Here is a 22211-nt window from a genome sequence, read left to right on the forward strand (position 1 = left end):
AGCTGCCACAGAGAGCATTCTTGTGATATGTTGGCAAAGAATGTGGCTGCTTTTTGCCGTTGTCCAAAGAATCTTCCTGGGGCTAAGTTGAAGAGCTTTGGACTGGCGTCGTTGGCAGAGGAGATTTCAAGACATCTAGTGTTGACTGTGTCACATGGTTATCAGCGGTCACTCTTATGCAGCTCTACAATGAAAAGTAGCAAGAGGGACAAAGGGAAATACAAAGTGTACATCTTGAGGAGAAAAACAGAGCACCAGGAAATGCAAGGTTGAAGCTAAGCCTTGTGTTCAAGGAGATAAAATTGTTTAAAGAAAAAAAATCTCATTTAAAATGGAATACAGGGAGTGGTGCCCTCAGGGAAAGACCCGACCCAGCTAAGCTTCTAACTTATGAAAATGTATTAAAGGAAATCATCTTAAGCAGCAAAGAAAACAATCAACAATGAAAGCTTATGCAAATATAATTCAAGGAGGGGCACAGGTTCCAGTCCTAACAAGCAGAAGAACTTGGCAGCTTCATCCATGTGGTTCTGAATTTAGTCAAGAAGGATACAGGAAAGGGTTATGGAATCTCCTCCGCAGTTAAAAAAAAAATCTGCTTATATTAGAGATGTCCCTGCATGGAGGCCCAGAAAAGCCACTGCTACATAGGAGACCCATGATGTTGGAGATGCCAGAGCCATGGGATACCTGCTAAGGAGAGGTGCTAACAGGGTGTGAAACTGGACCAAAAGGGAAAATTGTGTTGCTGTCAACAAAGCTGAAAGGAGTAGGAGTTGTGAAGGATGCGTCGGCATCATGCATGGTGGCGCATGTTTTGCTTTGGTCCAGTGTTTCCTCGCTGTGCCCATGGATCAGGGTGCAAAACTTTCAGCTGCTGCTCCAGTTCCATGCCTGTCTGCTTCACACCATGCTGGTCATAGACTAGTCCCCTAAAACTGTAGTCAAGCCTGCTCTTAAATGATTTCTTTTTTAAAGAGCTTCCTTGGTCGCAGTGTCTCTTAACAGCAATAAAGCAGTGACCAAGACAGAAAGCTTCTGTGGTGATTTGAATAGGAATGGCCCCCATAGGGTCATATATTTGGGTGTTTGGTCATTAGGGAGTAGAACTACTTGAGAAGGATTAGGTGTGGCATTTTGAAGTTTCAGAAGCCCAAGGCTGGCCCAGTGGCTCGCCCTATCTATCTATCTATCTATCTATCTATCTATCTATCTATCTATCTATCTCCTGCTGCCTTCAGATCCAGATGTGAAAGTCTCAGCTCCCATGTCTGCCTGCCTGTTACCATGCTCCCTGCATGAAGACAATGTACTAAACTTCTGAAACTGTAAGGAAGCCCCAGTTAAATTCTTTCCTTTAAAAGAGTTGCCTTGGTCATAGTGTCTCTTCACAGCAAGAGAACACTGACTAGGACAGTCCCTCTTAGGGACTTATCACCAGCTTTACAGTGACCGTACTGGTCTTCAAGTAGCACATGGGCTATAATATGACTAGAGACAGTAGACCAGGACTGACACTGTGAACAGGCTTGTTTAATTGCATGACTGCCACACAGGACTCCCCTCCTGATGAATCAAGCAGGTTACAGGGTTAGCTTAGGAACTTGGTATAGTGGCCCTGCCTCTGCTCCTCTCAACACCAAGGTACACTCCTCTTTCCCAACAAAGAAACATGTCACTTCAGTCTAGCAAGGTCCCTTTTGTGGTTAGTTTATGGTCAAATGCATTCTGGAGCTGGAGGAAGTAAGCTGTAAGCTTGGCCTGGTTTTATGTGCAGGAGTGCGACCGGCGTGCTCATGATAAACTGTTAGGGGCAAACTCTATCCTATTTACCATCTCATCCCTGCACGTGAGTGGGCATCTATATGGTTAAAATTATGGGATATACGACCTATGCCCATACAGAAGGCCTGGCTTTCCATCTGCAATCAAGAATTTATCAGAGCAGAAAACCACCTAACCCTAGTAACCAACTCCTCCTCCTCTAGGATCCCTAGGAAGCCTCAGAAGTAACCTGGGCTCCTGAACAATCTCACGGGAGCCCTCTGATCCCTTGAAGTGTATCTGCATGCTACCAAATGCAGCCTTCCTCTACCAACACTCCCTCTCTCTCTCTCTCTCTCTCTCTCTCTCTCTGTGTGTGTGTGTGTGTGTGTGTGTGTGTGTGTGTGCGTGTGTGCGCGTGCGCGCTCGCGTGCCTTTAATTCTTTGTTTGACAAGAGACCCACGGTATCCAGAGTCTCTGTTGAGATCATCTCTAAGGAGGCTGTTGTTCATGGGGAGCACAGCTTGGGATGACCCACCAAAGCTCTCCCAAACATGAGAGTCACCCAGTTAGCTGATTCCCACCCAAAGCCTTGCTCCCCAAGCAGATGCCCAGCTTGAGTGACAGGCAGCTCAACTTATCTCTTCCCTTATGAAGGGAGAGGAGAATTGCCAAGGTTACAGAGACCTAAGTAGGCTGGGAATCAGGGATTGCTACATTCAACACACTTTTTCCTGCCTAGCTCTGTCAGCACTTCTACGGGGCTCCCTTCCACTCACCCACCCCTCCCACCCCTCCCCTACTCCACCCCCACAGCACAGGGCTCCCTTCTGCATCTCTTTTCTGGTGCCACCTTCTCCAGGAGAGCTGAATTGGCTGCACAGGGTGGATCGTTGTTTGTTCTAGTTTTATTTCTGTTCCTATGGTGATAGATACACTGTGACACAAAGCAACTCGGGAGAGAAATAGTGTTTATTTCGGCTTGTAAATCTGAGTTGAAGTCCTTCTCTGCTGGGGAAGTCAGAGCAGCTGGAATTTAAAACAGGTAATCAGAGAGCAGAGAGAAACGAACCCAGCACGCTGATGCTCAGCTAGCTTCCTTTAGGACTCTTTTTCTTTTTCTCTACACTCCGCAGCTCAAAACTGTGTCGTGCCCGCAGCTCCCTTTCAGGTTCTTCCCACAGCACTTAGGGTAATCAAGACAGGCTTTCACAGACACGTGCAGAGGCCAGCCTGACCTAGACAATCACCCAAAGATGCTCCACATTTTGTCAAATTGAAAGTTGAACTCGGCATCCCAGATGTCCATCGTTCTGCTCCCTAACGCACTCCCAGCATCCGAAGCCGGCGAGAGTACGCGCCATGCCAGGAATAAGCAGTTCAGTCTGCTTGTTGCCAGGCACGAGGTCCGCAGGGTCTCAGAAACTCCCAGCCATGCAGGTCCAGAACTCGCAGAGGGAAGAGCACGTGAGAAGGAATGCCAGAGCTTTCCTGTAACTCTGCCCTTGCTTGAGGAAGCCTTTCTCCATCACAGGGTGTTTGAAAGCAGGGAAGGGAACCAGAGTTCAGAACGTTCTGTCAGGGAGTAGGAAGCCTGGTGGCTTGCCCTCAATGAGTGTTAATGAAAAGTGGGATGCAGAGTAGATAAAAATACAATGGGCAGAGGAAGTGTGAGTGTGAGTGTGAGTGTGTGTGTGTGTGTGTGATGTATAGGAAAGTAGATAGGTAGCTACCTATATACATATGCACATATATAAGTAATAGAATATTTGTACATATTATTAAATATTTTAATTATGAATTGTGTATATAAAATTAATGGATTTCTGAGGCAGGCAGGTCTCTGAGTTCAGAGGCAGCATGGTTTACACAGTAAGTTCCACAACAGTCAGGGATAAAAACCAAGAAAATAAATAAATAAAATAAAAACTTTTGAAATGATGGAGGATGGGTGTTTGGGCTGGTATCATGGACATTTCTTACTGAAGGAGCCATTTGGCTTGATGTTCAAATGCTATCTTATTGGTCTGGGCATCACATTCATATTAGAGCATACATTTAGGGATGGTTGAAATAGAGGATGCTGGATAACCAAGTAAAAATTAAGATCCTATTAACTGGATGAGGGGGACCAGATACCAGGGGCGTGAAAGCACACTAAGTCCAGACCAGATACAGCCAGAAAACCAAGTACACACCCAGGGAGCAATTACATACCCAGGGAGCAAGGGCACACCCAGGGATCAAGGGCATCTCTGAATGTAACCAGAACTCTGTCGAGTATCACAAATTTAAATTGACTACAAAATTCCCCTGGAGTCAGCTCTCATGGCAGGACAGAGCAAGGGTGATGGATTTTGTTTATGGAAACTGGCCATTTGGTAATCTTGCAGCCACACTCCAGCTATTGTCTCACAGGATATGAGATAAGATTCATACGCACCAGGAAAGGTGTGTCTAAAACAGCACGTTGTTCCAGCAAGGAGCTAGATACAGGAAGCACAAAATTTCTAACCGAAACTCAAGTTCAGCAGCCCTCCCTATGATGTTCAAGGCTAGCTTTGAGCAAGAACCTAGAGCCAGGCAAAAGCCAGTGTGGACCTGCGCCCTGGCCTTGGGACAGCACTACCAAGATTTGTCTCCCTGTAGAGATTAGCTGATTGATTTAGGCCTTGTGCATCCATCAATTCTGCCCTATTCTCTAAAGCAATAACTAAAAGGCTGAGTGAGGGTGGACAGTGGACAAATGCAGAACACTGTGTACTGTGTCATCTGAGGGCATCTCTCTCTCTCTCTCTCTCTCTTTCTCTGTGTGTGTGTGTGTGTGTGTGTGTGTGTGTGTGTGTGTGTGTGTGTGTGATAGTAGTAACTATGTGCTCTTCTGCTCTGGCAGAGACTTTCTTACCATGCCTCTATCCCATCTACTCAGCATATGACTGAATTATGATGAATTCCCTCTACATGTTATTTTGACAGGCAAAGTTGACTCAGAGACTAAACCCTAGTATCTCAGGAGGTGGGTGGTGGCTAGGTGGGTGCTGTGATGGTAAAACACATACATGGCTCTCTTCCACTTCCATCATCCTGGAGAATGGAAATTCCCAGCTCTGGGTGCTATAGGTCATGCTAGAGCCTAAGGGGGACATTCTCCTTCAAACCAATGTACAATGTAAGATCGAAAAAAAGTGGGAAAATAATAAGACAGAGGTGGGCAGGCTTAATCATACAAAAATATGGAATTCCCAAATAAATGAGCACTTTGCAAAGATAGTCCATTTGTTTGGAACCATCTGTTGAATTTAACTAGTTTCTATCTTTTATGTAAATAGTTTGAGACAAAAACAAATCTCTTTAAAGACAATAATGATCAAACAGTATTCTTTGAAAACTCAATTTAAGTGGGTAAAATACAGTGTTTTGCTTTTACATGAAGAAAGTCTACCCCATCAATGTGTCATCAGTGTGCCACGTGCCTGTCAAAGGCTTCACTCAGGCTGCTCAGTGCTGACCAGTTGTGGGGACAGAGACAAAGCAAAATTCCAGTTTTCAGGAGGCCTTCAGATAGCTTATCATCGATCAGGCCGGGGAGACAGCTCAGTGGCTAAGAGCATTTTGTGCACACCATGGGTACTGAGTTCAGACCCGCAACATGCTTCTGCGTAAGAGCCAGGCTGCACCCCTGTAACCCGCATGCAGAAACAGAATTGCTGGGGCCTTCTGGCAGCCAGCATAGTCGCCAAATAGTGAGAGAATGAGTGAGGTGGAGAATGCTAGAACGAGACACTTGACGTCCTCCTGTGGCCTTCATATATGCAAATGGACACAACCTGCATACTTGCCTGTGAGTATGCATATGCACGAGCACACACACATGCACACACGCACGCACGCACGCACGCATGCACTAGCTTTTTGTCACAATTCTGTACATTGAACCCTAAATGTCTAATAGCATTTGGACAGCTAAGTAAATTGGCATATCCATACACTGGAATATAATGAAGACACTAAAAGTGTATTCAGATGGATTTGAGCGATACTCTTAGTTGAAAACACACTTTAAAACCTGCCATATACCTTAAAAGGCTGTTTTAAAGTGAAAATGCATTTATATTTATAATATATAGTATCAATACCATACGGCACAAGCAGGTTGCTGAGTCAGTTGGCTATCCTGGAGAAAAAAAAAAAAAGCATATGACCTAGAGGTTCGTTGCAGTTTAAATGCTAATAGGGAAACAATGAAAAAGATACAGAGTTCTTAAGATGGACATTGAAAACAATCAGTGGTAAAGCAAAAAATAAGATTAACATTTAGCTATCACAAGAAGAATAAAGGCCACAGGGAGGTGGCTCTGCAGTCTGGCATGCCTCAAGAGTGTTTTTTGTTTTGTTTTGTTTTTTTAAACAGGGTCTCTCTGTGTTAGCCTTGGCTGTCCTAGGCTGGCTTTGTAGACCAGGCTAGCTTTGAACTCACAGTGATCTGCCTGCCTCTGCCTCCTGAGTGCTGGGATTAAAGCCCTGCACCACCACACCTGGCACCCAAGAGTGTTAAGCGACCCAGGAAGCAAGGCCACCTGACTTGCACCTCTTTACAGTCTGAATCTGAAGCTCAGTGGATGAGGTATCCAGCAGTCAGTCCCTTCCTTTCTCCCAGAACCCTCTAAGACAGTTTTATGGAAATCATACTGGCTTTCCTCCATTGTGTTGGCTCCCTCAGGAGGTCCCAGGTGGAGACTTGGAATGTGGCGACTTCCTGGTCCTGTGGGGACTTTAGTTCCCTTTCCAGAGCCTCCGTGGTGTGTATCTCAGTGAAGTGAGACAGTCTTCAGGGTCCAGAATCTCAGAGTAGACATGGCAAGCAGAAGGCCACTCTGCTGGGCAGTGAGGAAGGGACACCTTTTCCTGACAGGAGCACACTGTTGGCATGGCTGCAGCCGGTGGCTGGGTGGGACTTCCTGACTGTTCCCATCCCACAGAGGGGTCTCGGGAGCAAGCTACATTTGATCATGGCTAGAAGGAGCAGGCTCAGCCAGGGAGCTCAGAATTGGCAGTGACACTTGGTGTCAGAGAAACAGAGACCTTGGGAGGGAGCTGGGCTGGCCGGTCCCACTTTAGTCTCTGTCCCTCTCTTCCTGCTCTGTGAAGAAGGGCAGATTGGAGCCACAAGGGGCTGGCAAAGGAAGGATGCTGTTTGCACTGGGAAGGGCCTTCCCAGCTCGGCCTGTCTCTGATCTTCTTCCCTTCTAGTGACCTCTTTGAAAAGCCCTGGCATTTTCCAAGGTCTGGGGAAAATAGCTAGGGAGTAGGCTAGGACCGCCTCCTTTCAGGAGGTTTTCCCTCCCTTTCATGTGGTAAAGGATCCCCGTGCAGAGGCCCCATTGTGTAAACGCTTTAATTGCATGTCTAATACAAACCAGAGCAGAAGCATCCATCCAAGAATGCTTGTTTGGATTCGTTACCAGTTTCAAAAAGGAGGGACCCTGGTTCCCTCTCTTATCTGCTCTTGGATCAGCTGAAGGCTGCACTTGTTTAAAGAGGGTTTAGCTGAAGACACAGCGCATTATCACTGTTCCCACCCTGTGCCTTGGAAGGCCATTTGCTCTAAAGATCACTGCAGCTCAGCTCGTAATGGGTGAGGAAACACAGACTTCTGGGAACGGCTCCTGGTCTGCAGCTGGTGGCCTGGAGGAAGTTGCAAAGAAGGGTCTTCCCACACTCTCTTGTACCACCCAAAGAGGGAGAGAGAAAAATGGAGCAAGGGAAACAGTTGGATGCTCCACCGAAGATGGACCCAGTACAGATAATGTGCTGTGGGGTTGGAAATCCTTCTGTTGGAACTGTGGGTTAAGTCTAACTTGAGCAGGTACCACCTCCATCTGACACACCAGACATCCATACCCAGAGAGCCCATCTCTCTCACTGTGTATGACAAGCAGGAAAAAAGTGCAGTTTCCCCTTTAAACTGATAAGTGTGTGTTTAGTCCATAGCTTCCAAGTGTGGCCTGACAACTTGTCTTGAGGAAATGCTGGGAGGTGACCAAGACCCCTCGGATATTCCCACTCTGAACAAGACTTCTCAATGAACAAACTCAGCTATGTGGGCTGAGGTTTGAGGCTATTATGGGTTGGTGGTACCCCTGGCTGGGATCTTAGCCCTGCTTTTTCTTAACCCCAATAGCCATTGATTTGGGGGACAGCTTCAGCCTTTGCTCCCCTGTAGGTGCAGTGGGAACATCACAGGCATGAAAGCCTTTCACCTTGAGAACTGTCTGTCCTCCCCGCCCTGCCTGCCAGTCTGATGGGAACTGCTCTATGAGCAGGGAAACCTGTTGGGGGATACATGGCAGGCTAGCTAATTTGGAGAGCTGGGGGTGGGGCAGAAAGGTTCTCTTGGAATTTGGACCAACTGAGATATCTCTTCCACACTATGAACTCCCAGGGCCCGTTAGACAAGGCAAAGAAGTGCCCAGCAATTTATTGGAGGAGAGGATCCAGGACATTTCCTTAAGAAAAAGTACATCTAAAAATTCTCTCTTGTATTCAGAGGGGATGGTGTCTGGGACAAGATGTGCTAAGCACACTTTTTGGCATGGGAATGGATGCAGAGTTCTCATACTCCGGAAAACCAAGACTAAACCAGAGACCCTACGCTAGGTTCCTGGCTTCTCTGATCCAGTTCTTAACCCAAGTGCATATCCCCAGGACCAGTAAGTGGAACTCACAATGAGCTCTGCCCTTGCTCTGTCCTCTGTTTGAGGACTCAGAACAGAGGTGGCTGACGGCATCTCCGTGACACTCCCATCTCCGCGAGAGAGCTGCAGTTGTCTGCCTGCTCAGGCGGGTGCCCTATAAAAATTCCAAGCCTGCCATTTCCTCCGAGATAAACGCCAATAAGCTTTTCGTTTGTCTATTGATGTAAACCGCAAGATAGTTCTAACTGACGCCTCGACGATTTCCTTGACTTAAAGAACATTTACTGGAGACTTGTGTTTTAACATTAGAACATTAAAATGAGGTTTCTCCAGCCCTCACCCTAACTGTAGACCTATCCCTGACACCGAGCCACACCCTCACTGATTTCCCTTGAACTGGGGTTCTGGGCAGGGAATACATAACCTCTGCATGGTCCGCTGACGTTTTTACAAAGCATCATGGATTGTCTGTAGTCTGGCACGTCACCCTATGAAAATATGTCTCTAAACCAAAAACTAATGGTTTTGTTTTATTTTTATACTGACTGAGTTGTGGAAAGCCAGGAGGAAATTCTGCCTTCCAGACTGCTTATTTTACTTGGGAAGGGAAAATGCCTTGCTAATGGCTGTCCTTGAAGGCAACCTGAGCCAAGGTGAAGCATTGCCAAGTTTAATGGGGTAAAAATTCCTAAGAGCAATACCGGCAAATTATTTTCGGGAGCAATGCCCACTAGCACTGTAATTATTTATTAAGGCTGGGAAGTCCCCATACTCTCTAAGTCATAATGACAGAGAAAACAGAATAAAATGATTGACACATGGTGAGAGGCACAGAGCGCTCTCCTAGATAGCAACAGTCACAAATGCTTAGAAGCAGATTAATTAACATTAAAAAATTAAGACATAAAGACCAACACCATCCAAATTCAGGGGGCCTCCAATGGTCCATCAATGTGTTACCTATGAAGAATGACTTTCAAACACCATGAAGAGTAAATAAAAGATGGCAGCCACTCCGAGGGGGGAAAATGTGTATAGTCTTGCAGAGGAATTAGCCAAAGGGGTTTTTAATAATTTGGAAGTGTATCCAGAAAAACAATTGGCTTGGACTTTAAAAAGACAATCTGGGACATGAATGTACCACAAACAATGGTTGTGGTCTTGTCTCGCAAATATTAAAATGCATTTTAAGGGTGACATTCATGGGTTTGTTAGGTTGCTGGCTTGAAGTCTGAGGGTCAAAATGAACGCAGTGCACAACGTGGAAGAAAAAGAGATCACACACAGCACAGACAGCCACATGTGGAACTTGACATGTCCAAGAGCCACATTTAATAACAGGAAATATAATTGAGCAAAATGGGTTTTAATCACGTATTCGACTTAATCCCGTATAATAAGGCAAAGTGTCACTTCAGTGCATGAAAGATCAAAATTCACTAACAAGAGTCTTTTTGCCTTTTGTATTCTGAGTTTTGTTTCTGGTGTACTGGAGGCTTTGAGATCTGCACTTCCTGCCGTTAGGTGTTTGGTCATCTCAGGGGACTAGTGGAAATTACAACCTTCATGGTAGTTTGAACAAAAATGTCTACCATCGGCTCATAGGGAGTCTAGGAGGTGTGACCTTGTCATAGGAAGTGAATCACTAAGGGCAGGTTTTGAGATTTCAAATGCTCAACCCAGATCCTCTGCCACTCTCTTCCTGCTGCCTGCCAATTGGGCTGTAGGACTCTCAGCTACCAATCCAGCACTATGTCTGCCTGTGTGCCGCCATGCTTCCTGCCATGATGATAAGGGACTAAACCTCTGAACTGTAAGCCAGCCCCAATAAAACATTTTCCTTTACAAAAGTTGCCATGGTCATGGTGTCTCTTCATAGCAATAACCTTGACTAAGACAACATTATAGTATTTATCACAGGCCAGTGAATTTTATGTGTTTATATCATTAAGATACAATGTGCAAAGAGACTAGGTAAATGCTATGATGCCCCCATACTCATTTGAAGACTGTAGACGCCAATCCCAGTCTATCAAAACCACAATGTCAGTCATTAGATACACTGGGGTCTAGACAAAGTAGATTATGATTAAAAGTCAAAGTTAGAAAAACCAGTGGTGAACTAGACATTGTTACAGCTCGGTGGTCCTGAAGGTCTGGAGGTCTGAGATGTCAGATGTAATAAGCTGAGCTGCCTGTGCACTGGGCCAGGTCCTAGGGAAGGTGGTTTGGCATCCGTGGCCCAGGACTCAAAAAGCAGAATGATTCAGACAGCTGCTCGCATCAGGCAGTCCCGGTGGGGTGAGGCGGCATGCCGAAGTTTCCAGGCAATGATTCATTTTGGAAGTCCAGAAGGGTGTTGACCAATGTTGGAGAATTTGTCCACAGTGATCAGAGGCCTGCCAAGGGGGTACCACCCAGAACTGGAGCCGTGCCCTCGGGAGGGCAGTCAAGCCGTCCTAAGAGCAACCAGGGTCTAGGGTGAGGCGCCAATCCTTGGGAGAAGAATGAGTGTTCTCTGGACCACAGCCCCTCAGTCCAGATGGAGAACAAGGTGAGAGTCAATGCCTGAGAGGAACAGAAATTGAAACAGAGAGCTCCGCCACGGGCTGCCGTGTGCACCCCGATTCCTACAAGGGAGTCCTAATTCATTCTGCCTCCAGTTAGACTGTACTTGGAGACGTGGTCTTCAGAGGCATGATGAAGGTTAAATTATGTCAATGGGGTGAGCCCTACTGGAAGAGGAAACTGGGACACAAATTCATACCACAATGTGATAGGAAGACCCAGGCATGACAGCTTGGGGACACTGACTTCTGACTTTTGACCTCTGAACTGTGGAGACTAAACATGGGGCGTTTAAACTGCTTGATCTGTGGTGCTTTGCTGCCCTAACACTTACATCCTAACACTGGAGTGGAAACAGATTACCACACTGGGGCATTCCGGCCCCCCCCCCCCCCCCCCCCCCCCCCGGACTGCAGCAAAAGACTCAGCAAGAACACAGCAGCAGGAAGCAAAGCCCTGGGAACTTAATGTTGGATCTTCTTGGGCAAAGAGTACCCCCATCTGAAGATAGACAATCAGTGCTAAACTCTGCTTGAAAAGAGCCCCGCCCCCTCCCCAATACTAGGCAGAGACAATGCTGGTTATGCCAGATCAAACAGAGGGAGCCCAGATAAATTCAAATTTTAAATAGGCAATAATTTTTAAGTCTGTTTCCCAAATGTTGCAGAGAGCATGCTTGTTTTGGAAAACTGTGAAGGGGCCTGTACAAAAATAAAGCAGACATTCCAACTGCAAGGAAAGCATCTGGATCGCCACCTTTCATTATGTATGTATATATATATATATATATATATATATATATATATATATATATATATATATATATATACACACACACACACACACTTTTCTCTTTTATAGTAGGACTTCAGGGCCAGTGAGACACATAAGCAGCACAAGTTTGATCACCTGAATTTAGTCAGTAGTGCCCAAAGATAGGATAGAACTGACTCCCATGAAATGTCCTTCATCTTCCATATGTGCATGTGGCTATTGCATACTTGCCCCTGCGCATGCGCACACACATATACACAACAATTAATGATGATGATGATAGTGGTGGTGGTGGTGGTAGTGACGATGATAAAACCTTCAAAATACCTAACTAAGGATGAGCCTGTGGTTTGCTGGAGACTACCTGTGGTGTGTGAGTGATGACAACGTGGCCCATGTGTTCCCGTTTTTGAAACCCCAATCCTTAGCTGGCAACGCTGCTGGGAGGTTTGGGAGGCAGTTCTTTGCTGAAGGAAGTATGTCACTGCATGTGGATCTGAGAACCAAACTCCTCCGGACACTTCCATTTCACTCTTTCCAATTCTTGCTCTTCAGGATGCGAGCTCCCAGCTTCCTGCTTCTGCCGGCCTCTTCAGCTGCGCTGCCCGCCATGTTAGACTCTGTGCCCTCTGAAACAAACTCTCTTTTTATAAGTTGTCTTGGTCATTCGTTTTATCACAGTGACAGAACTGTGACTACTGCACTGCTCTTCCTGGTGGGGCAGCAGGGTAATAACGTGTTCATGGCTGTAAGACAACTGATGGCTATTTATGTTCAGAGTTATGATTTAACAATAAAAGGTGGTAAAAGATGATAACCCATCGATAGCTCACTGTTCAGCCATTACAACAGAGGACAGTTGTGGAATCTGGACAGTGAATGGAATGTGAAAAAAATAGCAGCTTTGATCTACACAAATTCTTTTAAGTCACCTGTGTTGTTATCTGATTATTTCCTATAAACAAGCAATAAGTGGCTCCCTCTGTACTCATAAGACAAAGATCGTCGGTTGCAGATTGCCCAGGTGGAATTCTGCCTGCCTTATAACATGGGGGCAGGAGAGGACTGGACACTAGGGACCTCACACCTGCTCTCTTGGGGTACATGCAGGAGACTCCTTTCCCTCATGTCCCCTGAGGTTGCAGGTCCGTAGCACCCCTCCATGGCCTCTGCATCATCTCCTGCCTCCAGATTTCTTCCTTGAGCTCCTGCTTGGCTCTCTGATGGTGGGCTGTGGTGTGTAAGCTAATTTACTCAAGCCTCTGGAAGTGGGTCCCCCAAAAAGGATACATTTTCACACCCCAAAATGTTGACCTCTGAGGAGGCTCATGGTGCCTCTCTGTCCTCAAGTGGCCGAATGAAGACCACCCACTTACTAGTGCCCTAACAAAGGGCAGTGGTACAGGGTGACTTAGACAGCAAATATTTATTTTCTCATACTTCTAGAGATTTCTACAACAAGGTGTGGCGGGCAGGGAGAGGTCTGGAAGACAGTCTCCTTTTCCCTCATGTGACCATCTTCTACTGTCTGTGTTCTACTTCCTTCCTAGTGTAAATAAACACACAGGCGATATTGGATTTGGGCTCACCCAAGGGCCTTGCTTTGTTTTGCTTCTGCAAAGACTCATTCTGAGTCATTCTGAGGCGGTGGGTTTGAACCTCAGAATATGCTGAGGCATAGAAGGCGAAGACTTAATCTCAGCCTTGTGATGGGCCATGCAGTCAGAAGTGCCCTTCCCTGTTGCTGGCTCCAATTTTGCACAGAAATCCCACATGTTGCTGGGCTTGGTGGCACACACCCTTAGTCCCAGCACTCAGGAGGCAAAGGCAGGCAGATCTCTTCCAATTTGAGGTCAGAATGGCTTCCATAAAGAGCTCCAAGCCAGACAGGACTACAAAGTGAGACCCCGTCTCAAAAAATAATTGTTTTAATAAAATTAATTTTTAAAAAGTGCCACGTGTCATATATGGTTCTGCATTTGCTGAAAGCAGGACAGTTGGGAAGGCTTGAGGGAACTACCAGGGCATAGGCACTCCAAGAATCCAGGTGACCTGTCCCCATGGTGCCATTTGCAGGTTAAGCTGGGCCTTCCTCAGCACAGAAGGCCTTAGTGTAAGCCCAGCTGAGGCCCTTGGCCGTGTCTCCATCTTGAAGCCTTGGACTCATTAGGGTCACATGTCACTTCTCCTTTTCTGGGTGCCCCTGGGGGTGCTGGGATAGGATTTTTTTCTGAGACTTTGGCCTGGCCTGTGACCTTGATACTTCTTTCCCTCCTGCAGAATGGAGTGCACCGTGAGAAGCATCACCCTGGGTCCAGAGCAGTGATTCTTAACCTGTGCATTGGGTCACCTCCACTCATTGGGAGTATAAGGTATTTACATTACAATTTATTTTTTAATATTTATTTATTATTAAGTATACAGTGTTCTGCCTGCATGTATACCTGTAGGCCAGAAGAGGGCATCTGATCACATTATAGATGGCTGTGAGCCACCATGTGGTTGCTGGGAATTGAACTCAGGACCTTTGGAAGAGCAGCCAGTGCTCTTAACCTCTGAGCCATCTCTCCAGCCCCCTACATTACAATTTATAACAGTAGCAAAATTACAGTTATGAAGTAGCAACAAAAATAATTTTATGGTTGGGGGGGGTCACCATACCACGAGGACTTGTATTAATGAGTCTCAGCATTAGGAAGGCTGAGAGCCATTGCTCTAGGGCCATGTTACTGACGTCCCCTGTGTTATCACGATGCACTTCCCCAGTTTCCACCAGCAGCTGTGGCTTGGGTGAGGCCCATTCTGGCACAGCCTTTGCTCTGATGGCCCTCGGCCCTTGCACACTCCTTGTCTTTCCCTGCCCCTGTGTACTGGACTGCAGTCCACTCCCCACATTTCCTTAGCCTCGCACCCTCCCACAAGTGCTCCTAGGCATCATTGACGCCATCCTTTATCACCTATTGACCACACCATAGTTGGGTTGAAAAGCACACGTTTGGGGGAGACATCTGTAGGTTGTTTCTGAAACAAAGTGAGAATTTGGACAGGCATATGAAGGGGTGCCAGGGTGGGAGGCAGGCATACTCCATTTGGGACATATTAATGTGTCTGCCTAGAGAGCCTAATATAGTTCAGACAGCACATGTTCTGGGGCTTGGAGGGTTAAGTGGATGACATAGCTGGGTGGCTACCTCCCTTGGAGGAGGCCCAGCCAGCATTGATGGGTGTTTACTCTCAGAAGAGGTCAACAGATGTTACGCAACATTCACAGCTGGGAGAAGAGTTTCCACACCCTGGGAAGCTGTGCAGCCCTATCAAACATGGGGGTGCAGGATGAGGCACTTTCCCCTGCAGGATGCACATGTTGACACAAGGCCTTCGGAAAGTGGAGACGTGGTTGTTGGAGTGCTTGAGATCGCTCCACTGTCAGCCACCGTGTCCTCTCCCCAAGGATGAAGAGGGCCTGCCCACTCCTCCTCCCTGCCCCTCTCAAGCATGCACATTTCCTAAGGATTCATGTTGGCTAGGGTGCTCACTACCAATTCCGCATCATCACTCTCCACAACTCCCTGGTTGTGCAGATGGGGCCTGTCCTGAATTGGATTCAAAGTTAGGCAAAGGGCAAAGGTCTTCAGGACAGGCATGGGGGTGGTGGTGTCAGCCAACTGGCTAAGGGTCTACTTGTTCAAGTCCAAGAGATAGATTTCCCCCTTCCAAGACCACAGCCCTCAGGGATGAGCCAGTCCCTAATGCCTCCTGCTGTGCCTACCCTCCAGTTGGCCTGGGCCACACTAGGGTTGTGAGGGAACTCTGGGATAGAACTTGTTAGACATGCCAGTTAAAATGGGGTGCCAGGCACAGCCTCAAGCAAAAGGACGCCAAGCCTCACAGAATGCCAATACCATGCTTGCTCACCGTGGAGTGCACATAGGTCTGTAAAACAATGAGAATCTCGCCTACTTAGGCAACAGCAAGCTCCTAAAGTCATGCCGGGCTCCTCAAAGAAGGGTGCTCTGTTCCCGGAAGCACCCCTGGAATCCTGGGACTTTGCATTCTCCCAGCAAACCGCACCATTGGTTATATAAAAGCAGACAGGTATGCATATACTTTAAAAACAAAGTTGAAACACCTTCAGCTCCCCTCTCTGGCTGCCCCTGCTCTTTCCCCAGGCCCTAGGTTTACATACACACATCCTCCATGACTGAGCACCTTGGGTAAGAAACAGATAAAAGATGTGGCCCTGTGAGGACACAAAGTGTGGTGAGACGGCCCTCTGTCCTCTCAAGCAGTGGACATTGAGCTCAGCCCTAAGAAAGCTCCTGACACTGTCTGCCCTGTGACAGTTCTCCTTCCTGTCTTCTCCTGCCTCCCTCATCATCTTTGCCTCAGTTCCTCAGGAGTGTGCACAGGATGCTGTACCCCTGCTGGGACAGCTCAAGTTCCTCAAAACCTCTTGATGTCCCCAACTTTTCCTTCAGCACAGTAAACTGGTCTCATCATGAATGGGGGCTTTGCCAGGATACTTGCAAAATAATTTCTTGTTTGTTTATTTGGTTGGTTGGTTGGTTGGTTGGTTAGTTGGTTGGTTGGTTGGTTGGTTTTGCTTCAAGACAGGCTCTCATTACGCAGCTCTGGCCATCCCAGAACTCACTATGTAGACCAGGCTGACCTTGAATTCACAGGCCGTCTCTGCCTCACAAGTGCTGGGATTAAAGGTGTGCCACACTACACCCAGTTTCTTTGCAAAATCCTGTCTTTGTGTTGTTGTTAGTGACTGCCCAGTGGGAAGGAAAATGTCTCTCCCAAGAAGCGTCAGTGGGAGAGAGCGGGTGCCTGGAGACAGTGACGCCAAGGGCCTTCTGGGCTGTGTTCAGCCTCCATTCCACCCAGATGTCTGCAGCCACCTTCTGCTTTCTTTTCTTCCTGGCACCTTTCAGGGTGATTTTCTGCCTGCCTGGGACCTTCCTGTTCTTCACAGACTGACGCCACTCCCTATTCCAGCCACATTAAATGCTTTCATAACCAGATGTTGAGCTGCCACAGCTGGATCACCAGAGACACAAAGGCACAGTCTGTTGGGTGTCACCTTTTTGTTCCCCTCTTACTAGGTTTGAGGAAGAGCTGGGAGTCAGTGCTTCCACTGTGTTTCTCTTTATCAGAGCTGCATGCTTGGAAACATGCATAGAGAACAGTTGCCCTACACTCTGCTGCTATAATGGGCACAGCTGAGCCTCATCACCATCACCCAGGAATTTGATATAGACCATCCAAAGCCTCAGATCCCATCCCATGAGGAGTCACTGGAATGGAATGACCAGGTTTCCCGTTGCACAGGAGAGCTTCAGAAGGCTGGTCCATGAGTGAATGAGACAGAGAGCCTGTGGCTGGGGTGGGGCAGCAGCGGAGACTCTGGTGGATAGCAAGCTCACCCAGGCCACATCTGCCTGACACATAGTACATGTCAGACTTATTGGGTACACTCTCGGAGACTGGCAGCATGTGGGGGAAAATCACGCATCATTTCAAATTACCTAATAGGTACAGGAGCCTTCTGAAAGTACATATTACTTTAGCCAGGGCAGAAGGGAAGGAGGCAGGTCATGGCGTGTGTGTGTGTGTGTGTGTGTGTGTGTGTGTGTGTGTGTGTGTGTGTGTGTGTGTCCAGCACTGTGGAGGCTACAGCAGGAAGATGACAAGTTCAAGGTCAGCCTGAGCTTCATAATGAATTCAAGACCATCCCAAAATGCACAGTGAGATCCAGTCTCAAAATACAAGGGTTGGAGATATAGTTCAAAGGGTAGAATATTTTTATACCTTGAACAAGGTCTTAGGTTCAATCCCCAGTGCAGAAAGAAAGGGAAATAGGAAGGCAAGCAGCAAGGAAGAAGCAGGGAAGAAGGGAGAGAAAGGAAGAGGAGGGAAGAAAGAAGAAAACAAAACAAAACCCACCTACTTTTGTAAGATACTGGTAAAATTCCACCTCAGTTAGTGGAAGGACAGATTCATACATGTCTCTGCACTTCCTCTGTGGAAAGCTAGGTCTGGGGAACTGATTTTCAGCCGTCTGAGGACCTAATTAGGCATCCTGCAGTGCTTGGCTGTCTGCATCAGGACTCAGGTCTCAGCTCTGCACAGACAACTGTTCCATCATTTAGTTGACAGTGTTAACAGTTGCTAAGTCCACCAGGCCCCAGAGCTGCTCATCAGGACTGGAGTCATGGTGACTGAGTCTGAAGCCTGCTGGCTCACCTCCGTGCCTGTTCCTGATTATGAGGAACACAGAGTCCTGCTCTCTCTGGAGTGAGCATGCTGCCGCCATTGACAGCTAGTGGACAGATACCATGTAAGACAGATGGCCGCATCTGGCAGACGAGACTCAGAAGTGGGTGATAACGAAGGTTTCATTTGGCAGACGCTCCGCATTTGCAGCCGCTTCACGCGATGCTGCTGCTTCCCTGGGTGCTCTGAGTGAGGAGTGAAAAGGGTCAACTTGGTATCAAAGTCATGCAGCTAAGATTTGACCAGAAAGTACCTTGTAAAATAAACATTTGGATAAGCCGCTTTAAACAGGCCCTGTTATCATGTGCTGGATTATTGAAAGAGCCTGGAGTGACCACAGAGCCCAGGCAGGGGGCTGGGCCTGACGCCTGCAAGGCAGAACTGCCCCATGGGGAGACTATACCTTGCCTGTCTGGTCTCTGCCCTAAACTTGTCCTATACTTGTGGTTCTAACTTTACTGGTGTGCCAACTGAGTTCCTTCCTTCCCTGGTGTCGTCTCATGTGTTGTTTTCCTGAAATGTGTGTTTTTGTTTTGTTTTGTTTGTTTTAGGACAGAATGCAGGGAGCAGGGAGGCCGGAGGAGGGGATTACCAGATAGGAAAGAATTTTTGTGAGTTTCAACATTGAAGCCTCGGATTGTGCTCTTGGTTCAAAAGCCCTTTCCTTTCTTGCCAGCTCACCAGCCAGTCTGGGAGGGGCTCACTGGAGGTTGACAAAAGCCAGGCTTGAGCATCAAATATCTGCCCTTTCTCTTCCCCAGATCCATGTTGTGAGATGTCATGGGGGACCCGGAGTCACAAGCAGAGCCAGAAACCTGCTCACACCGTCCTCTCCTTTCTCACCACGGAGGAGGTCCCTGCTGATCTGGTCTCGGCACTGCCGCATCCATACTCTCCTTTGCCCACAAAGGGCAAGGCATTTGGCAGAGACCAGGGGTGGTTCAGGCTGGATCCTGTTGTGGTTTGAAAGCAGAGTATCTCCCACAGGCTTGTGTGTTTGAGCACCTGGTTGCCAGCTGGTGACACTGTTTTGGAAGGTTGTAGAACCTTTTAGGAAGTGGAGCCTTTCTGGAGGAAGTGGGTCACAGTGGGCAAGCCACTTCCCGTCTGCACTGTCCTGAGTGCCAACACAATGTGACCACCCACTCCAAGCTCCTGCTGCCATACTTTTTCCTCCATGGTGGTATGGGCACTGGCTGGTTTTGTGTGTCAACTTGACACAAGCTAGCGTCATCAGAGAAGGGGCCTCAGCTGAGGATATGCCTCCATGAGATCCAGCTGTGGGTCATTTTCTCAATTAGGATCAATGAGGGAAGGCCCAGGCCATTTTGGATGGTGCTATCCCTGGCTGGTGGTCCTGGGTTCTATAAGGAAGCAGGCTGAGCAAGCTATGGGGAGCAAGCCAGTAAGCAGCACCCCTCAATGGCCTCTGCATCAGCTCCTGTCTCCAGGTTCCTGTCCTGTTTGAGTTCCTGTCCTGACTTCCTGCAACAACCAACAGCAATATAAAAGTGTAAGCCATATAAAACCTTTCCTCTCTGACTTGCTTTTTTGTCATGGTGTTTTTGTCCCTGAGACAGTATATATCTCCTAGAACTATACGTCCAGTAAACCCTACTTGCCCTCAGTGGATATGTGCTAGGTATGGGGTTATAGCAACAGGAAAAGTAATTAATGTAGACTCTATCTCTCCTCAGCATTTCCCTTCATAAGGCTTTTTTTCATCCCTTCCTTCCCAGCCCTCTGAGCAGCGGCGATGGAGGTGGGTACAAGCCATTTCATTGCAGGTCTGTAGGACTTTCAGCATAAACTCTCTGGATATTATATTGCTCTCTTTCAGGCCAAGATGGCTTTTCAAGCTCCCGAAGCCCCTTCTGGTTTGACTTCATCACCATCTATCATGGGCCACTAAGCTTTTCTTTACATTCCAGGATCACTGGGGAGGCAGCTGCCTCTCCCCCCCTGGGGGGGGGCTCTGCTCAGCCCCTCCCGCTAGAACATTCATCTCACACCCATCATGATTCCAAGCAGACCATCCCTGGACTCTGCCCACAGAACCCAGGCCCCTCCCCAGCGCTGACCTCTGGGCAGCTCCCCCAGCCACAGCTGTTCTCCATGCCTCTCCAACGTCCGCCTCACGCAGCTCCACCCACATTAATCACTGCCTCCTCTAGTGAAGAAAGAATCCTGCTGAAGTCGCCAAAGTGTTCCCCACCATTCTGTCTCAGTCACCAACTTAACAGATGTCATGAACCTTCCATTTCTCTTCTTCGTGAGCTTTCAGGCACATGTGAGCATCCATGTCTGCATTCTGACAGCGTGGCCGTTGTTCACTGACACCCATCCTGGTCCCTGTAGAGTCTGAAGGTTTCCAAAGCGATGGGTGATCACAGGTCCTCTGAGCCCACTTCAGCAGTCTGCCTTATGTTATTTATTTATTTATTTATTTATTTATTTATTTATTTATTTTATAGAACTGTTCTTTTCCATGTGGATGTGAACTGAAGGTCCTCAAAGTTCAGAAGCCTTTGCCGTCCCCCCAGTCAGCAACTTGAGGATGGCAAAGGGAAATTTCCCTTTTTTCTTTTAAACTTAGGTGACTGAGAGGTTGTTCTGTCCTATGAGAGCACATATCCACATGTGTGTTTGTGTCGTGGGGGTTCATATGTGTGTAGGTATATATATGTGAGTGTGTGTGTGTGTGTGTGTGTGTGTGTGTGTGTGTGTGTGTGTGTAAGGCTAGAAGACAGTAATTCGGGATATTATTCCTCTGATGTTTCTCCCCTTTTTAAAAACAGAGTCTCTCTCTGAGCTTCAGATCACCAAGTAACTTAGGCTGCCTGGTTGCTGAGCCCCAGGGATCAGCCTGTCTCTGACTTCCCAGAGCTCAGATTACCACCACGCTCTTCTTGCCTTTTATTAAAAACATTTACTTATCCATCATTATTTTTGCACGTATATGTGTGTACTTGTGTGAGTTTATGTGCACTACATGCCTGTAGGAGCCCATGGAGGTCAGAGCAAGGTATGAGCTGCCATATGGCTTCTGGGAACTGAACCCAGGTCCTGTCTAAGAACAGTAAGCCCTCCCACTTGTTGAGCCATCTCTCCAGGGCGCCATCTTGTCCCTCTCCCCTCTGTGGTTTCTGCATACTCAAGTGACTTCAAGGTAAAATATTTAGTGGCTGGACCATCCCCACAGCCCTCGTGTGCCCATTGCCCTCTGATATCATCCACATTGCCATGGTGATTAAGGATGCTTCCAGGAAGGATGAAAAGACTAGTTTGGTAAGCCCAAGACCCAGCCAGTTCACATCTCTCTTGCCTGACTCCAAGTAGAAGCCACAAAAGCTAAATGCTTCCCTTCTTCATCCCCTGCAGAAAGAGAGAACCCTGTGTGTGTGTGTGGGGGGGGGGGGGTCCTGGATGATGAAGCTGTACAAAGCCATCACAGACTAGACCATGCTGTGGCAAGAAGTTAACCACGAAACATCAGTAGCTAACCACAGCAGGCTCCCTTTGTCACCCACTGAGTGCCCTGTGTGGACCTGTATGGTCTTTGTCCCACAGTTGCTCAGGGCTACAGCCTGGCGCAGCTTTGGGCATCTTACAGTGACGTGGTCTAGAGTTGAGGCGGAGAGTCTTGCAAAGGAAGATGGAGCCCAGCTCCACAGCTGTGCTGGGGGTAAAGTTGATACAGATGCTTCTCCTCTTGGTACCATGAATGTCTCTGCTGATAGATGTTGCCCTGGCTGAAGCTCCTCCCTTCCCACACTCTGTAAAACCAGCCCTGACCTCAGAACTAGCCAAAGTCCTAGAATGTCCCAGAGGCCTCGGTACAAGTAACCCGTAGCATTATCCTACCAAACAATAAGGATGTGCCATTGGAGAGCTGTTGGCCCTTGAGATGGGGGCAGCATAAACTTTACCTTCCTTCTCCAAGTTGCTCAGTGTTGACAGGAAGCCTAGAGCCTCGCGCCCTCCCCCACTCCAGGCTCCTGCCTCCACTGGGCCCCCTAGGTAAAGGAGGCTGGTGTGACTGGCAGACGCCTCCTTCTTGGCACATATAACAAGGAGTGACCCCAGCTGTTTTCTTCAAATCCTACCAACCTCCCCACTCCTCTCAAGCC

The 22211-nt window shown here is 47.7% G+C and overlaps 1 long non-coding RNA gene across 1 annotated transcript in view; it reads left to right on the forward strand.

Annotated features, from left to right (window-relative positions):
• LOC127196536 (uncharacterized) overlaps nucleotides 1-17022 on the forward strand; it is a 54493-nt gene extending 37471 nt beyond the window's left edge. The window contains exon 3 of the long non-coding RNA XR_007831488.1: nucleotides 16911-17022. This is a non-coding gene — a long non-coding RNA (uncharacterized LOC127196536). The remainder of the gene's footprint in view (nucleotides 1-16910) is intronic.
• Nucleotides 17023-22211: the final 5189 nt, after the last annotated feature.

This window comes from Acomys russatus, chromosome 12 (assembly GCF_903995435.1).
Source record: "Acomys russatus chromosome 12, mAcoRus1.1, whole genome shotgun sequence".
NCBI lineage: Eukaryota > Metazoa > Chordata > Mammalia > Rodentia > Muridae > Acomys > Acomys russatus.